Here is a 16261-nt window from a genome sequence, read left to right as displayed (position 1 = left end):
CATTGTCAATAACACATACAATCTGCATTTTCTTCTCTTTTCTTTCTCCCTAAATTTCGAATTATGGTATTGCCTTGAAATAGGTAGTTGTGAATTCTGCAGGAATCCACCACACAATTCCCTTTGAAGAGCAGCACTTCTTAAGTGACATATATTTTCCACAGATGATTTACAGGTTTCAGACACATTGTGACCTTTTTCTCACACAATTGCAAACGGATTAAGCAGCGCTGATTAAAGGAGACTAAAAACACTGGGTTATTTTCTCTTGGGGGCGGGGGAGGGGGTGTCTTTCATAAAGCCCTCCTCTGTGAGCCCTCCCACTTCATTCGCTTGCAAATCCCTGTGCCTACAGGGCTTTGCTCCCCTAGCCCCAAACCTAGAGCCTGGCAGCGCCATGAGCAGCAATATCTTCTTATGTGAGGAAGGTCTCTTATTAATCAGAAACACTGAATGGAAACCAATCAGATAGAGAGTTCCTTTGGCTTCAGCTTCCTGCTTGTCTGTGTTAAAAGTGATGCTCGCAGAGGGAGGCACACGGAGATGCCTGAAGATTCCACTGTGAGGAGACTATAAAGAGGAGGAATGAGACAGAAGCAAGAAGGGGCTTGCCAGAACTGAGCGGGGCTGAACTCAGGTCCATCGCTGAAAAAAGGTAAATGGTATTAACTTTGTTTTTACGATATAAACTGCTCGATTTTAATTTCTTACAATGAAGTAATACAAATGTTGCTTTTCTCCTAGTTGCTATATTTTGTTCTCTCTCTCTCGAAATTGGGAAGCAGGTAAGAATACATTTTGCACTAGTTGTGTAAGATATTAAATGTTTCCGTGCAGGGGGTGGGGCTTGCAGTGTTTACTTTAAATTTAACTTCTACAAATGTGATACTTATTCTTTTTGTACAGTGCTCAATTTTTAAAAAAGGAGAATTATTATAAAAATGAAGCCAAACTTTCTTTTGAATTTAACCGACTATGGCCATTTAGAATTACTCACTGATAAGTATGTCTATATATACGATGTCAATTTGAAATGGGCTCCTGGTTCTCTTTTAACTTCTGTTTATATAATTTGAGTTAGAGCTTTCTATGTTGTTCACGGCAAGGCATATTTCACCATAGAGAATGATTTATTTATTGTTAATATTAAAATGGAATAATGCATGAATAGTAATGGTTACGTATGCCAGCGGTCATGGAGTGTCATGATTAAGGTGACTACTTTACCTAATAAAGGAGATGTCTCCCTGTAGTTATGATTTTCACTCAGGTTAAATTTGGGATATAGACATCTGCCTTCTGTAGTTGTCCTCTGTCATCATCAGCAAATTTATCTTAATGCAATAACTACCTGATGAAAACCACAGGAGGGAAGGTTTAAAAGGCAAAATGTTCAGTAATGTGGAAACACAGTGGCGTGATAGAAAAGAATCTTTTCTTTGCATATGCAATAACACCATTATTGTAAGTACACTGATCTCAAAAAAGACATCATGAATTTGACCTTTCAGACTGTAAACCAATGTTCCAGAATATTTACATTTAGATGCTCTTAACAGTGCATGATCTCAGAATTGATGTAACATAACAAAGGTGCACTAAAAAAAGTGATCACCTGTAGTAGGTAAGTTCATATTTGTATAATCAACTTTGATGAGAATATAGTAAACTATAGATTTTTGGGAAACTGAAGATATTTCCAGGAAATATGGTAACATTAAATAATTTATGTATAGCTGTATGTGAATTTAAATGAGTATTTTCCACAAGGTTTTGAAATGTATATAACATGAAAAATGATTTTTCTAACAGTGAAAAGTGGCAACTTTTCTATGACAAGATGAAATCTTCATCTGTCTGTTTTTACTTAAACTATGAAATTAGCAATGTTATCTCTTTAGCCACAGATGAGCAAAAATAAATCTGATAATTCAGTATTCTGAACTTGGAGAAGAAAAAATATCATTTAAAAATTTCCAGCTTTTAGTAGATGAACTCTAATTCAGAATCAGTTTCATTGCTTAGACAATGCTGTGTCAGGTATAGAATATGTTTCTGTAACTACAAAACTAATTCATCTAGATTTGAATGATAAATCTTCTGAATTTAGAGAAAATGAAATAACATTATTTTGTCACAGAACAGCAAACAACTTGGACATACACACATACAGAGTACACTTGTGGTTTTCTCATTCAAATATATTAAGGATTTAACCAGAGTTTTCATATATATATATATATATATATATATATATATATATATATATATATTACTTAACTGACTTATGCCATCATATTGATATACTGTTATTTCTGTATTTCTTTAAAAATGAGAAAATGAAATTAATTGTAGGAGCAAAACTAATTGTAGAAATAGTAGAAAAATACTGTGGAGGGAGTAGTTTAAAAGTAATCTACTAACTTCAACTCAGAAAGATGTGATAAGAATAACCGAACAAGTAATAGAGTATAACTTCACTTTCAATGCTAATTTTCCTTTTATTAAACTATTTGATAGTTTTTAAAAAATTAGATGATTCTATATATTTATGTCTCTTATTTATCAGCTAATTGAAATAACTCTTGAACTAATAGCTTTATATAACTAATATTGAAGTTGGTTTTGACATAGTGTTTTTAAATGTATAACTTGACTTGATAAATTGCATGTTGAATCAGAAGCTCTTCTGAATGTCACCTTGTATGGTAAGATTTCACTTGGTGTTTTCCTGTTTCTCCATAGATGCAAAGCTTAGTATGCTCTTCCTTATGGCCCAACTCACTAAATGGGATTAAAATAAATCTTTTTTTCTATCATCTAGTTTCTCTTTATGCATCGACAGTGATTTGAACACTATTCTGCCTTCACCAGAACATTTCCACAATGCATACGTACAGTTAGTCACAATCCTTTGGATACTACTTAAAATTATATAACATAAAACATGCCAGGAATGTAATAACGTATTGTAAGTAAGAAAACATGAGTTAAGGTGAAAGTTCACTTAAACACTACAATTGAGAGTAGTTTAAATATTGACTTGCCTTGCTCTCTGTTTAATGGATATCAAGTTGAATAGTTATTTAACATTAATACAGGAGCTTCAATTCAATGGATTGATGGCTTTAATATTCTAGATTTTTTTTGCTTAAATCACTATTTAAATTATAAATGAAACTATATCTAAAAAAACAATGTGAATGTTTAAAAATGTCCAATGTGATATTCAAATATATATACTTCTGCATTCAGTAATATAAGCATGCATGTAAATGTGGAGGGTATATTTATATATGTGATATGTGATTTATGATGACTTATTATATGTGTTATCCTGAATAAGAACACTATGTGTAGAGTATATTTGCTGTTTGGTGCTATGATTTACTATGAGAACTATAGGTAGTCAGGTATTTGGCTTTCTAAATTTTCTGTTCAGTTGAATTGTCTTAAGAAAGAAGAAACATGTCAAATAGGATCAAATTAATTAGCTTAAGTTTTTTAATCAAATTTTAATTAGCTAAAGTTTTTATCTGATAATTTAAAAATACAAATTGTATTATAGAATATCAGCTGTTTCTTTGGTGATTTTTTCTTTGTATCTTGCCTGCACGCGTGCACACACACACACACACACACACACACACATTGTACCAGTGGTTTCACCTGGACCATTGAATCTCAGGCATGAAAGTCTCTTGCATAGCCCTATCTCTTACAACATAACTTCTAAATGAGGTTTCTTTTCAAATATATCTGACAATAGTTTACTAATCCATGGCATTGTCTTTCTCATTTTAGTACATAAAATTGTGGGACTTTAGAACAGGAAATATAGCCATGTCCAATTCTAATTTTTAAACAAATTTCTAAAGCAAAGAAAAATTAAGTTGTTTTAATACTGTCGAGTTGGATTTGACATTTGGCAACATTACATGAAAATATATGATACTGAGTCATAAAGATCACCTTAGGAATATGCATTCCTAATATGCACACAGTGACTAGTTGAAAACAGTGATTCTTGAATGGCTTTTTAATTCCAGTAAAAGTTTCTCTCTTAAGAATCATTTCAAATATCTCTGCCTGGAACTACCATTATCCTCACTATTAAAATATAGTAAGAAGCGCACAGTGAGAAGAAAGCCTTAGCACTTTTGTACATTTTCATACCAGTGCTAATATGTTAATGCACTTACCCCTAAATTTAGCAATGGTAAGAGATTGTCTTATAGCACATTAAGAATGCAAAGTGCTTGAATAAATGCACAGTCTCTGGAGTCTAACCTAGAGATTTTATAATAGCACTACCAAGAAACACCTCCCCAAACATAGAAGTCATGATAATGGATCTGAGTTCATAGGAAGGAAAAATTGGAACCTCAAGAGGTATAATTGCTGTAGCTGTTCATGTGTATGTACATGAGAGAGAAATAATTTTTCTTTTCTTTTATAACATATTATACACTACATTAAATTAAATATTAAATGCATTCATTTACAAGAGGAAAAGGATAATGTCCATATATTTTTAAAGGTTTCTCTTTTCATTTTCAACTCTCTTTATTTTATTTTGCCAAATTACAAATCAATTGCAGAGGCAGTGAGTATAATGAACATAGTCTGCTCTCTATTTCATTTGATGAGAAAAATCATTTTTGTGCTTTCTAATTAGCCAACGAAACATCAGAACATATGATAGTTTCATAAGTATGGATTTAAAAATTACTCCTCTCATAACTTTTGAAATTTGCTGTAGAGTTCTGATGAGCAAATATGACTCACTCTATTTTATACTTCACTATGAGATCCACTTATAAAGGAAATAGCAATGACTAATAGTTATTATTTGATTTTTGAGCTTAAAGTTGGATATTTTCATAGTGTATTGTAAGAAATAGATTTACCTGACAGAATTTATATTCAAATATGCTAAAGTTGCTATATTTTATGTATTATTAATACAAAACCCAGTGCATAATGGATTTTCCTCAGATTTACTGAAATAGAATTCTAGAAAATTCATAAAAATAATAAACAATATTTACAGTAACTCAGTATAACAGAGCAGACAACACATACAATAATGTATAGTCTAAATAAATAAACAGCAATAATTCACTTCCTAAGGAGAAACACAGTAATATATGCAGCTTTAATAAAACTGGAACATCAGTCCTAAAATTTTCCAATGGGTTTTTTTTCCCCCAAGCAATCAAGTGATTTCTTAATCATCTATTTTTCTATCAGAGTAGGTTAACTCAATAATTTATTGTGATTGGCAGAAATATTTTCTAAAAGTGTTCACATGTATGTCTTAAAATTTTTACAATTTAAAGTGTATTTCAAATATAAGAAACTCAGATATACATTTTACCATAATGGTGATTAAGTCATAGATCAAACATGTAGGATAATGCCCAGGTCAAATTAGAAAGTGACATGCACACATCTGTATCTTCATAGCTTTACCTATTTGTCTGCATCTGCATCTCTGTCTCCATTTATATGTTTGAGTACCTAATTTGGAGGGAAAGTATGGTGTATGTGTGTATGTATTTCTGTATCCCAAAATCAAAAGGAATAGCACAATTAACACAACACTGAATAAAGCAAGTGCAGCCTATAAATTGTCACAATGTTATAATGTTAAACAAAAACATGGTATTTTTTCAGGTGGTTTTAAATATTATATCATGAAAAAAAAACTAGCATTTATTGATTTTGGAAAATGTTGAACTCTATTTTTTCTATATAAAGATAATCATTTATAATGTGTATATATATATACATATATATATTTGAAAATGTTCCTGAAAATAATTATCCTCCATTGAATATCCACAATTCTGTCAGAGCTCATGAATTTATAATCTCTTATCCACTTTATGATATGTGGAACAATATTATGTAAAGTACTAGGAAGCCTAATGCCATTGCAGATGAAGTAACCTTGAAAAAAGATGAATACTGGATGTTCTTTAAAAAATATTACATAATAATGAGAGTGAACGAAGCACAGCCACTCTAGCACATGCAATTCAGTAGCCAGTGATCTAACTCTGAACCTCATACTTGAATTTATAAATCTTGATCCCCTGAGGTACTTCCTAAGCTGTTCACATGATCTTAGGTAGGTGGAACTTTAGAAGATAAACAAGGGAAAATTACTCTGAAACTTAAATTAGTTGTGCCCTATTGCAGCAGATTCAGGAACTCAAAAGTGAGAGGAATGTGGTAGGGGAAAAGGAATTGAGAGCACAGCGTAGGACAGTGGAAAGAGATGACAATTTAGTGGTGAGTGAGATATGCTAATACCTACCTTGCAGAGATGTGAAAATACCCTCATGACAATAGTCAGTCTCTCCCTGTCCCTGTCCCTGTCCCTGTGCCTCTCCCTCTCCTCCCTCTCCTCCCTCTTCTCCCTCTCCTCCCTTTTCTCTCTGTCTCTCTCTCTCTCTGTCTCTCTCTCTCTCTCTCTCTGTGTTTTAAACCTTCTGTTAAAAAAATTCTTGGGTCCATACTCCCAAAGGGATAAAAAATAGGAAAGCTATCAGGGGAGGGGATGGGATAAGGAGATCTGGTGGTGGGAATTGTGTGCAGTTGTACCCCTTTTATCCTATGGTTTTGTTAATATCTCCTTTTTCAAATAAATAAAATGGTTGTTGAAAACAGAAATAGTGTAACTGAGTATGCACCAAGGCCAAAAGATAATCTTGGTAGCAGAAAACAACAACAAAATATATTTAAAAACTCATGTTGAGATCAAATAACTTTGCTTCCTATTTAGTAAAATATAGACACTAATTAAGAAAATGATCAAAGATAACTATTTTTGCCTTTCCTACTCCTTTCAGATTATTGACACAATTTATTAGCATATCTGAAATCAAGTTTACATATTCAGAGCATAGTAAAATCACCTATTAGAAGAAAGTTAATGTTTTTTCTTACTATAACTTGTATAGTTCTCTCGATGATACCACACTTTATATATAACTACTTTTAAAATTGTAGAATGATAAATAAGATCTAAATTTGCATTTCTGGCCAGACTTTTCTCATAAGCACTAGGTCATTAATGCATTATGGTAATCATCATAATAATGCATATTTATTTATATATTCAAATCATTTTCATCAGGGCCAAGGTCCCAGCTATTTCACTGCTCCAGACATCTTGTTTTTCAATCAGATATCAGATAGGAAAGAAGAGAGAGGTAGAGAGAAGGAACGATGCTGCAGCTTTGAGGTTTCTTCCATTGCCATAGTGCCTCCCCTGTGTTGACAGTAACTCAACTTGATCCTTGTCTATAATAAGGTATGTGCCCTGCCTTTGAGTTCTCTACCCAGCTCCCAAAATAGTATTTGTCTGTCTTTTAGTTTAATGCATAATTAAGGGCTCTGATATTAACACTGAAAAGTATTATAGTAACAACTAATACCTTTAGAATTGAAATTAACTTTTGTATGTTTACAGTGAGACGCTCTATAAAAATCAAAGAGCTGATGCCAACAATAATCTTCTTTGTTTTAATATTGCAGGAGTATTTTAATACATTAAAAATTAAGAACCTTTATCAATGTGGTCTGTATGTTTATCTTTATGTACCTAGACAATATATAGTGTCTCAAGATCACTACTTTATACTTGACACTTGTGTTAATAACTAAAAAAGAAATTATTATTATTATTATATTTTTGCCTCCAGGGTATTGCTGGCTCTGGGTGCCTACACTAGAATCCACTGCACCTGGCGGCCATTTTTATTCCCATTGTTGTTGTTAGATAGGACAGAGAAAATTGAGAGAGGCGGGGAAGACAGAGGGAGGGAAAGACACCTGCAGACCTGCTTCACTACTTGTGAAGCGCCCTCCCCAAGCAGGTGGGGAGCTGGGAGCTCAAACCTGGATTTTCAAGCCTGTCCTAGCACTTCACACTATGTGCGCTTAACCCGGTGCTTTACTGCCGGTCCCCAAAGAAATTATTTTATGTGAGTATAAAAAATATTCCAAGTTTGGAATTAGTTTTATGTTATTAGAACTTTAAGAGAAATTTTAGTGTGTTTGTTGTTTCCTAATGAACTCATAAGAAATAAATATGAGGACCCCAACAGTGTGTCCTGGAGCTCTGCTTCCTCCGAGCTCCGCCCCAGTAGGGAAAAAGAGAGACAGGCTGGGAGTATGGATCGACCTGTCAATGCCCATGTTCAACAGGGAAGCAATTACAAAAGCCAGACCTTCCACCTTCTGCAGCCCATAATGACCCTGGGTCCATACTCCCACTGGGTTAAAGAATAGGAAAGCTATCATGGGAGGGAATGGGATACGGAGCTCTCGTGGTGGGAATTGTACCTCTTTTATTTTATGGTCTTGTCAGTGTTTCCATTTTATAAGTAAATACATTAAGATAAAAAATTATAAAAGGGGTGTCAGGGGGTTGTACAGCTAGTTAAGCGAACGTGGCATGAAGCTCAAGGACCAGCTGAAGGATACCGGTTCGAACCCCTGGCTCCCCACGTGCAGGGGGGTCGCTTCACAGGCAATGAAGCAGGTCTGCAGGTGTCTATCTTTCTTTCTCCCTCTCTGTCTTGCCCTTCTCTCTCGATTACTCTCTGTCCTACCCAACGACAACATCATTAACAACAATAATAACTACAACAACAGTAAATAAAATAAGGGCAACAAAAGGCAAAATAAATAAATATTAAAAAATCAAAAAAAATATATAGATGTATCTTGAAACCATGTAAACATATTTGTTCTACACAGTGATGTATGTTAGAACTAGTATAAAGAAAATGGTAGAAGAAAATGAAATGACTTAATAATAAAGTTGCATGGTAATTTGAATTGATGATGTCACTATTAATATTTGACTATTAATATTAATCTGCCCAGACCCATGCTGCTTGTAAGTATGCCGTTATCAAATGAAGCATTAGTCTGAAAATACCGTGAACCTTTTTTATACATAGCATGGCCATTCTTCTCCATCATCCCTAACACTACAGTATGTTTCTTGAAATTCTACATTGAAATTTATCCTTAGGTGTATTTGGGGAGTAACATTTATTTGAAAACTAAGTTAAAAATTATGTATATATAATTTTCCTTTATTAAAAAAAACAATATTTACACATTGAAGTCCTCTAAATTTAAATGCAAGGTAGATAAACAGTCTGTTAGGAAAATTCTAACCCTAAATGAAAACTGTAATCAGGTTATGGGCTTAAAGAATGAACCTCTGCATATGAATGCTGCTATATTCCATTAAATGTGTATTTTAAAGCACATTTTGGAAAATAAGTAGCATTTTGATTACTATATAATTAATATTTTAATGTTTTATTTTTATTAGTGATTTAATATTGATTCACAAAATTGTAAGAGGTATACTTGTAATAGGGTTATAATTCCATATAGTGCCCACCACTAGAGTTCTGTGACCCATCCCTTTCATTGAAAACGTCCCTATTGTTTATCTGCATCCATACAATATAGTAGTTTTCTACAATTAAGAAATGATTTATAGGGGGCTGGGCAGTGGCTCACCAGGTTAAGTACATGTAGTATGAAGGTAGTATGAAGTGTAAAGAATAGCACAAGAATCTTGCTTTGATAGCCCCCAACCTCTCTCCCTACCTGCAGGGGGGTCTCTTCACAAACAGTGAAGCAGGTCTGCATATGTCTGTCCGTTCTCTTTCCCTATCTCCTCCTCCCTTCTCAATTTCTCTCTGTCCTATGCAAAAAAAAAAAAAAATCTATAAACTGTCAATGGATATAATATGATTTTATGTATTTTCTTCCTCATGGAAGATGAGAGATAGAGGAGGAGAGAGTGAGAAAAGACAAAGAAATATGTAAAGTACCACTCCACTTCTTTTGAAGCTTTTCTTTTTAGGTGGGGACTAGGGGCTTAAGCTTGAGTCATTCAACATGGTTAATGTGTGCACTGGACTGGGTGTACTCCTCCGGCAATAATATATTTTATTAAAATTGAAGTTTCAGTTTATTTCTTTGAAGTATTCAATACTTTTATTATTTTTTCATTCTGGATATTTTGGCTTCTACAAAATTAAAACTTTTCTTAAAACTGTTACTTTATCATGAGAAAAAAGTTATTGACTAATCAACTTGACAAAAGCGAATTTCAGCCCACTTTTTATACTGCAAGATAAGTTCATCTTGGGAGTATAAAAGGGAGTTTTAATATTGAATGCAATATTTAAATTTTCTCTAAGATGTATTATAATTAATATAGTACATCATATACACTGTATCATTCACTCGTACATATATGTGCATGAGATGAGTTGATAGTGTGAATAATAGATAGCTTCTAATATGCTAATGGAGATGTTACATTTTCACCTTTAAATGTAATTAATATCTGTAAGTGACATTATCTTTTAGCTTTTCTCTCCTGTTTTAATTCTAAAATTTTCCCTCCTGTTTTCACTCTAAAACTGATTTCTGTTAAGTTTGATTTCACTCACTGATTTCTACCGAACTGAGCACAAGTCTGTGGAGATTCATGGAAAACAGATTTCATTTCTCCATGCAATGAACTGTGTTGATTTATTGTCTTGCTGCTTTTAACTATGTGTGCTTTCCCACTTCTGTTGCAGCTTAAACGTCACTACTACTTCAGTTTCCATATCCACCGCTTTACTTTCTCCTTATCATTCTTTCCCACCCCCGGTTCACCTCCAGCTTCAAAGCCAGAATATATTTAACTTCAAGGGCCGAGCCTTTCTTAACAGGGTTGCATTTGGGGAGATGATTCAGTGAACCGTAACAGAAAAGTAGCTTTGCCAGTGTGAGAAACTTCTTAGATGTGAAGCTATTACAAATCGGTCAATATTGTCTTAGACAAACTTGGAAACACTTTTCCTCTGCTCCTCCTCTTCCTATTGTCACTCTCTAATTTACGAGAAATGGACCATCTGTGAGATGACTACTGACAAGTTCACAATTCAATAAGTAGAGATAAATAGAACAAGGAAACATTATGCCAGTGAGTAAAGAAATTGAATTCAGGAGAGACTGTGTTGGGGTGAAAGCCACCCTGTATCCCTTTATTTTTTATTCAGAGGCTGGACAGGTTATCAGACAAGCATGACATGAGGTTGATCGATATGAGGAAACAAAAAGGTAAAAAGACATTTACTGTTAACTTGTATACTCTTTATAAACTTGGGAGAGATCTGGAAATTCTGAATAATTTATCCTATGACCCTAAACACCAGTGTTAAATAGCTTAGCTAATGCAGAGGTTGTTGAGTGGAAGAAAAGGAGGGTGTGCTAAAAAGAAATTATACCGAAAGTCAGAGGATGGTAATGGTAGGTCTCCTCTTTCCATTGACTAAGGCTCTCCAGAGAAAGTCATTATCTCAAATGTGTCCTCCTTTCAGTCTACAGGACGATCCTTATGAAATTGATCTCTTGGAGAAATATATATATATTTTGGAGGTTGCAAAGGGACATGTGGATTTTGAAGTACTATTGAGGAAAAAAAAATAACATCTGAAAAACTAAGGCCATTCCTGTATACCTTATATTAATGTGTGTGGAGGGGGCTGGGGGTGGGGGTGGGGGCAGAACTGTTTTAACATAGGCTTCATGGCCTTAAGTCTAAGGACTCAAAGATAATGCACATTTGGCAACTACTTTGCAGTAATTTCCTAACCCCAAATAGAAAAAAAGAAAAGAAAAAGAAAGAAGCAGTTGCTCTTTTTGCCCTATGTGCAAGTTGTATAGAAATGTCACTCCCTCTTAGAACTTGCAAGTTTGGGTGATTAACTGCTCTTGTAACCTCAATAAACAGAATGTAAGGTGGAGAGCTTGTTATGTTTTTTTCAGGGGGCCTGGCAGTGGTGCATTCAGCTGAAGGTACACATTGCCATGCACAACAACAACAGGAATAAAAACAAACAAACAAACAAACAAAAAAACCAGGGCCATCTGTAGGGTGGAAACTTCATGTGTGGTGAAACAGAGCAGCAAATGCCTTTCTCTTTACCTGTCTCTTCCCTTGATTTCTCTCTATTCTATCAAAATAAAAAGAAAGAAAAGGAAAGCAAAAGGGCCGCTGGGAGGGCCAGTTCATTGTGCAGGGACCAAGCCCCAGAGATAACCCTGGTGGCAATAAAAAATAATTAATTAAAACAATTCTTTTTAGAATCTTATATGGAAACTCATCTGCTTCGTTTCATTTAAATTTATAACCAAGCAAAAGACTTTCATATCATCTTGATAATTCATTCACCTACCCCTTGACTATTGATTGCATTTTCTTAGAATTGACTTGATATCAAATATCCTGCATCCTTGACTCTGTTCTTTGGGAAAACATCTCTAGCTTTATTGGGGAGACTTTCAGATGAAAGTTTCTAGACAAATCTATATGGATTAGAAATTGTCTTTGTGGCACCATGACAAAATTGATCTGCTTTTAACTTCTCCATTCATTGTGCCTTAGTTTTGCCTAGATAGTCTGGTGTGAATCTTTATTTCATCTAACTATAAAAATTAAACTTATTCAAAGTAACTTTGTCCAGCTTATTTTTCATTTGTTAAGTGGATTGATCATTGCTTCAGTTTTAAGATGAATGATATTTTACAGACCACCCTCCCATTGGAATTATTTTGTGTGATTTTTTTACTGAACAAATTACAAAAAAGTAAAAAGAAAGAAAGGAATTGCCCGAAGCCTTTACAAAGAAATTATCATATGTTTATGATAATCTTAATTTCCTGAAAATAAAAATCATTCATAATATTCAAGAGTTTCATATCACCCCCCAAAACAGTCTTAAATAAAAAAAAGTCTAACATTTTTTTGTTGTTTTTAATAACAGTAAATATACTCTAGCCTGGTCGTATCAGCACAATCTGATCGCTTCAGTTTTGTATACTTGTTACATTTAATTAATATTGTATCTTCATTTCTTTGGTAAAAAAATATCATTAAATGATCAAAAAATTTGGAGGGGTTGGGCAGTGGTGCATTCAGTAAAGCACACATGTTACGGTGTGCAAGAACCTGGGTTATAGCCCCCTATCCCCACCTGTATGGGGGAAGCATCACAAACTGTGAATCAGGGTTGTAGGTATCTCTCTTTATCACTGCCATACTATCTGCCCCTTCCTTTCTAATTTCTATCTGTCTCTATGTAAAAATAAATAAATGATGTAGAAAACTGGGAAACGTTATACAGGTACAAACTGTTGTATTTGCTGTCAATTGTAAAGCATTAATCCCCAATAAAGAAATAAAATATTTTAAGAAGTTTAGATAGATATTTTTTTACTTTACTGTGATATGAAAAAGAAGATTGGGTGGTGTAGGAGGTGGTGCAGTGGATAAAGCATTGGATTCTCAAGCATGGGGTTCTGAGTTCAATCCCCTGCAACACGTGTACCAGAGTGATGGCTGGTTCTTTCTTTCCTATCTTTCTCATGAATAAATAAATAAATAAATAAATTCTTAAACAAAAAATATTGGGCTGTAGTGCCTTCACTAAAGCACACGCATTACGCATTACCGTGTTCAAGGACCTAGGTTCAAGCCCCATAGTCTCTATCTGCAGGGGGAAAGCTTCATGAGTGGCAAAACAGTGCTGTGTTTCTTTTTTCTCTTCTCTATCTCCCTCTTCTTTCTCGAAGTTTCTTAGAAAAAAGAGAGAGAGAGAGAGAAATAAAAATATGACTACCAGGAGCAATTAAAAAAAAATGCTTTGGGTGTCTTGCACCAAGGTAAAGGATTATGGGGCAGGGGGAAGTATTCAGGTCCTGGAACATGATGGTGGAGGAGGACCTAGGTGGAAGGTTAGAGTGAGATGAGGAAAACTGAGAAATGTTATATGTGTGCCAACTGCTGTATTTTACTCTCAACTATAAACCATTAATCCCCCCAAATAAACAAAAAAATTTTTGGAGTAATATTTCCTAGTATGATAATCAGTTTTACTCTATATTCCATGTTTAGAGTTCAGGTTATACTTTTTTATTTTATTTTATTTTCAGGAATTTTAAACTTTATTGAGGAAATTGAGAATAACCACATGTTGGAGTAGATATAGCTATTCACCACCTCAGTCTTTTTTTTTTATAATTAGTATCTTTTTTTTTAAATTTTTTATTTAAGAAAGGATTAATGAACAAAAACATAAGGTAGGAGGGGTACAACTCCACACAATTCCCACCACCCACTCCCCATAACCCACCCCCTCCAATGATAGCTTTCCCATTCTCTAGCCCTCTGGGAGCATGGACCCAGGGTCGTTGAGGGTTGTAGAAGGTAGAAGGTCTGGCTTCTGTAATTGCTTCCCCGCTGAACATGGGCGTTGACTGGTCTGTCCATACTCCCAGTCTGCCTCTCTCTTTCCCTAATAAGGTGTGCCTCTGGGGAAGCTGAGCTCCAGGACACATTGGTGGAGTCTTCAATCCAGGGAAGCCTGGCCAGCATCCTGGTGGCATCTGGAACCTGAGTAATGAAGCTGAAGGGTTGTCATTCCACACGTGAAGTCTCTGGATACAGTCTGAGGTGAAGCATGTTGAGGTGGCAATCGCTGCTTTGGTTAGGTTGTGATCGGCGGATGCAATATTATTTGGTTTGGATTGGGAGATGCATACGGGAAAGTGGGCCCTATCCAAGGGTTCCCGGACTGGGGGAAGTAGGGGCTCTATAGTGAAGATGTGAGGTTCCTGCTGTTTTAGGGTTCAAAAAGACAATCGATAATTAATATTATCATCACATTATTTGTTAATTGGGTTAACTTTGAAAAGTCCCTTTGTTATGGTTTGCTGTACAGTACCCAGTATCTTGTATATAGCTGTGCTATTGGATGCTTCTAATCTACTTGGTCTAGGCTTTTGAGAGAGTCCGCATATCAAATACATAGCCTATATATTAAAAAGATTCAGTTTGTCTTTTGAGAACCTTTGAGACATACAATTGATTTCCCCCTCTCATATTAATTAACTACTGATTTATATGTCTACATTTTGCTAGGAGTGTACATAAACACCATTCCCACCACCAAAGGACTGTGACCCATCCCTCCCGCCCACTCCCACCCCCCACTGGCCCAGGAAGCTACATGTCTACCAGTGGGTTTTTACTTTGGTGCCCTACTTACAATTTGATCAGGTCCTGCTTTTAGTTTCCCTTTCAGATCTTCTAAGTCAGCTTCTGTTGATGAGTGGGATCATCCCATACTCATCTTTATCTTTCTGACTTAGTTCACTTAACATTGGAAGAATAAATATCATCAAAATGAATATTATCCCCAGAGCCATATACAAATTTAATGCAATACCCATCAAAGTTCCACCAAGCTTCTTTAAGAGAATAGAACAAACACTACAATCATTTATCTGGAACCTGAAAACACCTAGAATTGCCAAAACCATCTTAAGGAAAAGAAACAGAAATGGAGGCATCACACTCCCAGACCTTAAACTATATTATAAAGCCATCATCATCAAAACAGCATGGTACTGGAACAAAAATAGGCACACAGACCAGTGGAACAGAATTGAAAGCCCAGAAGTAAATCCCAACACCTATGGGCATCTAATCTTTGATAAGGGGGCCCAAAGGATTAAATGGAAAAAGGAGGCTCTCTTCAATAAATGGTGCTGGGAAAATTGGGTTGAAACATGCAGAAGAATGAAATTGAACCACTTTATCTCACCAGAAACAAAAATCAACTCCAAATGGATCAAAGACCTAGATGTCAGACCAGAAACAATCAAATACTTAGAGGAAAACATTGGTAAAACACTTTCCCACATACACCTCAAGGACATCTTTGATGAATCAAACCCAATTGCAAGGAAGACTAAAGCAGAAACAAACCAATGGGACTACATCAAATTGAAAAGCTTCTGCACATCCAAAGAAACTATTAAACAAACAGAGAGACCCCTCACAGAATGGGAGAAGATCTTCACATGCCAGACATCAGACAAGAAACTAATCACCAAAATATATAAAGAGCTCAGCAAACTTAGCCGCAAAAAAGCAAATGACCCCATCCAAAAATGGGCAGAGGAAATGAACAAAACATTCACCACAGAGGATTTCCAAAAGGCTAACAAACATATGAAAAACTGCTCTAGGTCACTGATTGTCAGAGAAATGCAAATTAAGACAACACTAAGATACCACCTCACTCCTGTAAGAATGGCATACACCAAAAAGGACAGCAGCAACAAATGCTGGAGAGGATGTGGGGACAGAGGAACC

At 34.9% G+C, this 16261-nt stretch overlaps 1 protein-coding gene across 3 annotated transcripts in view; it reads left to right on the top strand.

The window, feature by feature from the left end:
* Window positions 1–381: 381 nt before the first annotated feature.
* CDH9 (cadherin 9) overlaps window positions 382–16261 on the top strand; it is a 204267-nt gene continuing 188387 nt past the window's right edge. For 2 of the 3 annotated variants that reach the window (XR_009549938.1, XM_060191187.1), the window contains exons 1-2: window positions 382–655; window positions 745–785. The gene's annotated coding sequence lies outside the window, so the exon portion shown is untranslated. The remainder of the gene's footprint in view (window positions 656–744; window positions 786–16261) is intronic. The other variant, XM_007530774.3, reaches the window with a different exon arrangement.

This window comes from Erinaceus europaeus, chromosome 5 (assembly GCF_950295315.1).
Source record: "Erinaceus europaeus chromosome 5, mEriEur2.1, whole genome shotgun sequence".
Classification (NCBI taxonomy): Eukaryota; Metazoa; Chordata; class Mammalia; order Eulipotyphla; family Erinaceidae; genus Erinaceus; species Erinaceus europaeus.
The sequence above is the reverse complement of the archived record's forward strand: the minus strand, read 5'-3'. Positions and strand labels throughout refer to the sequence as shown.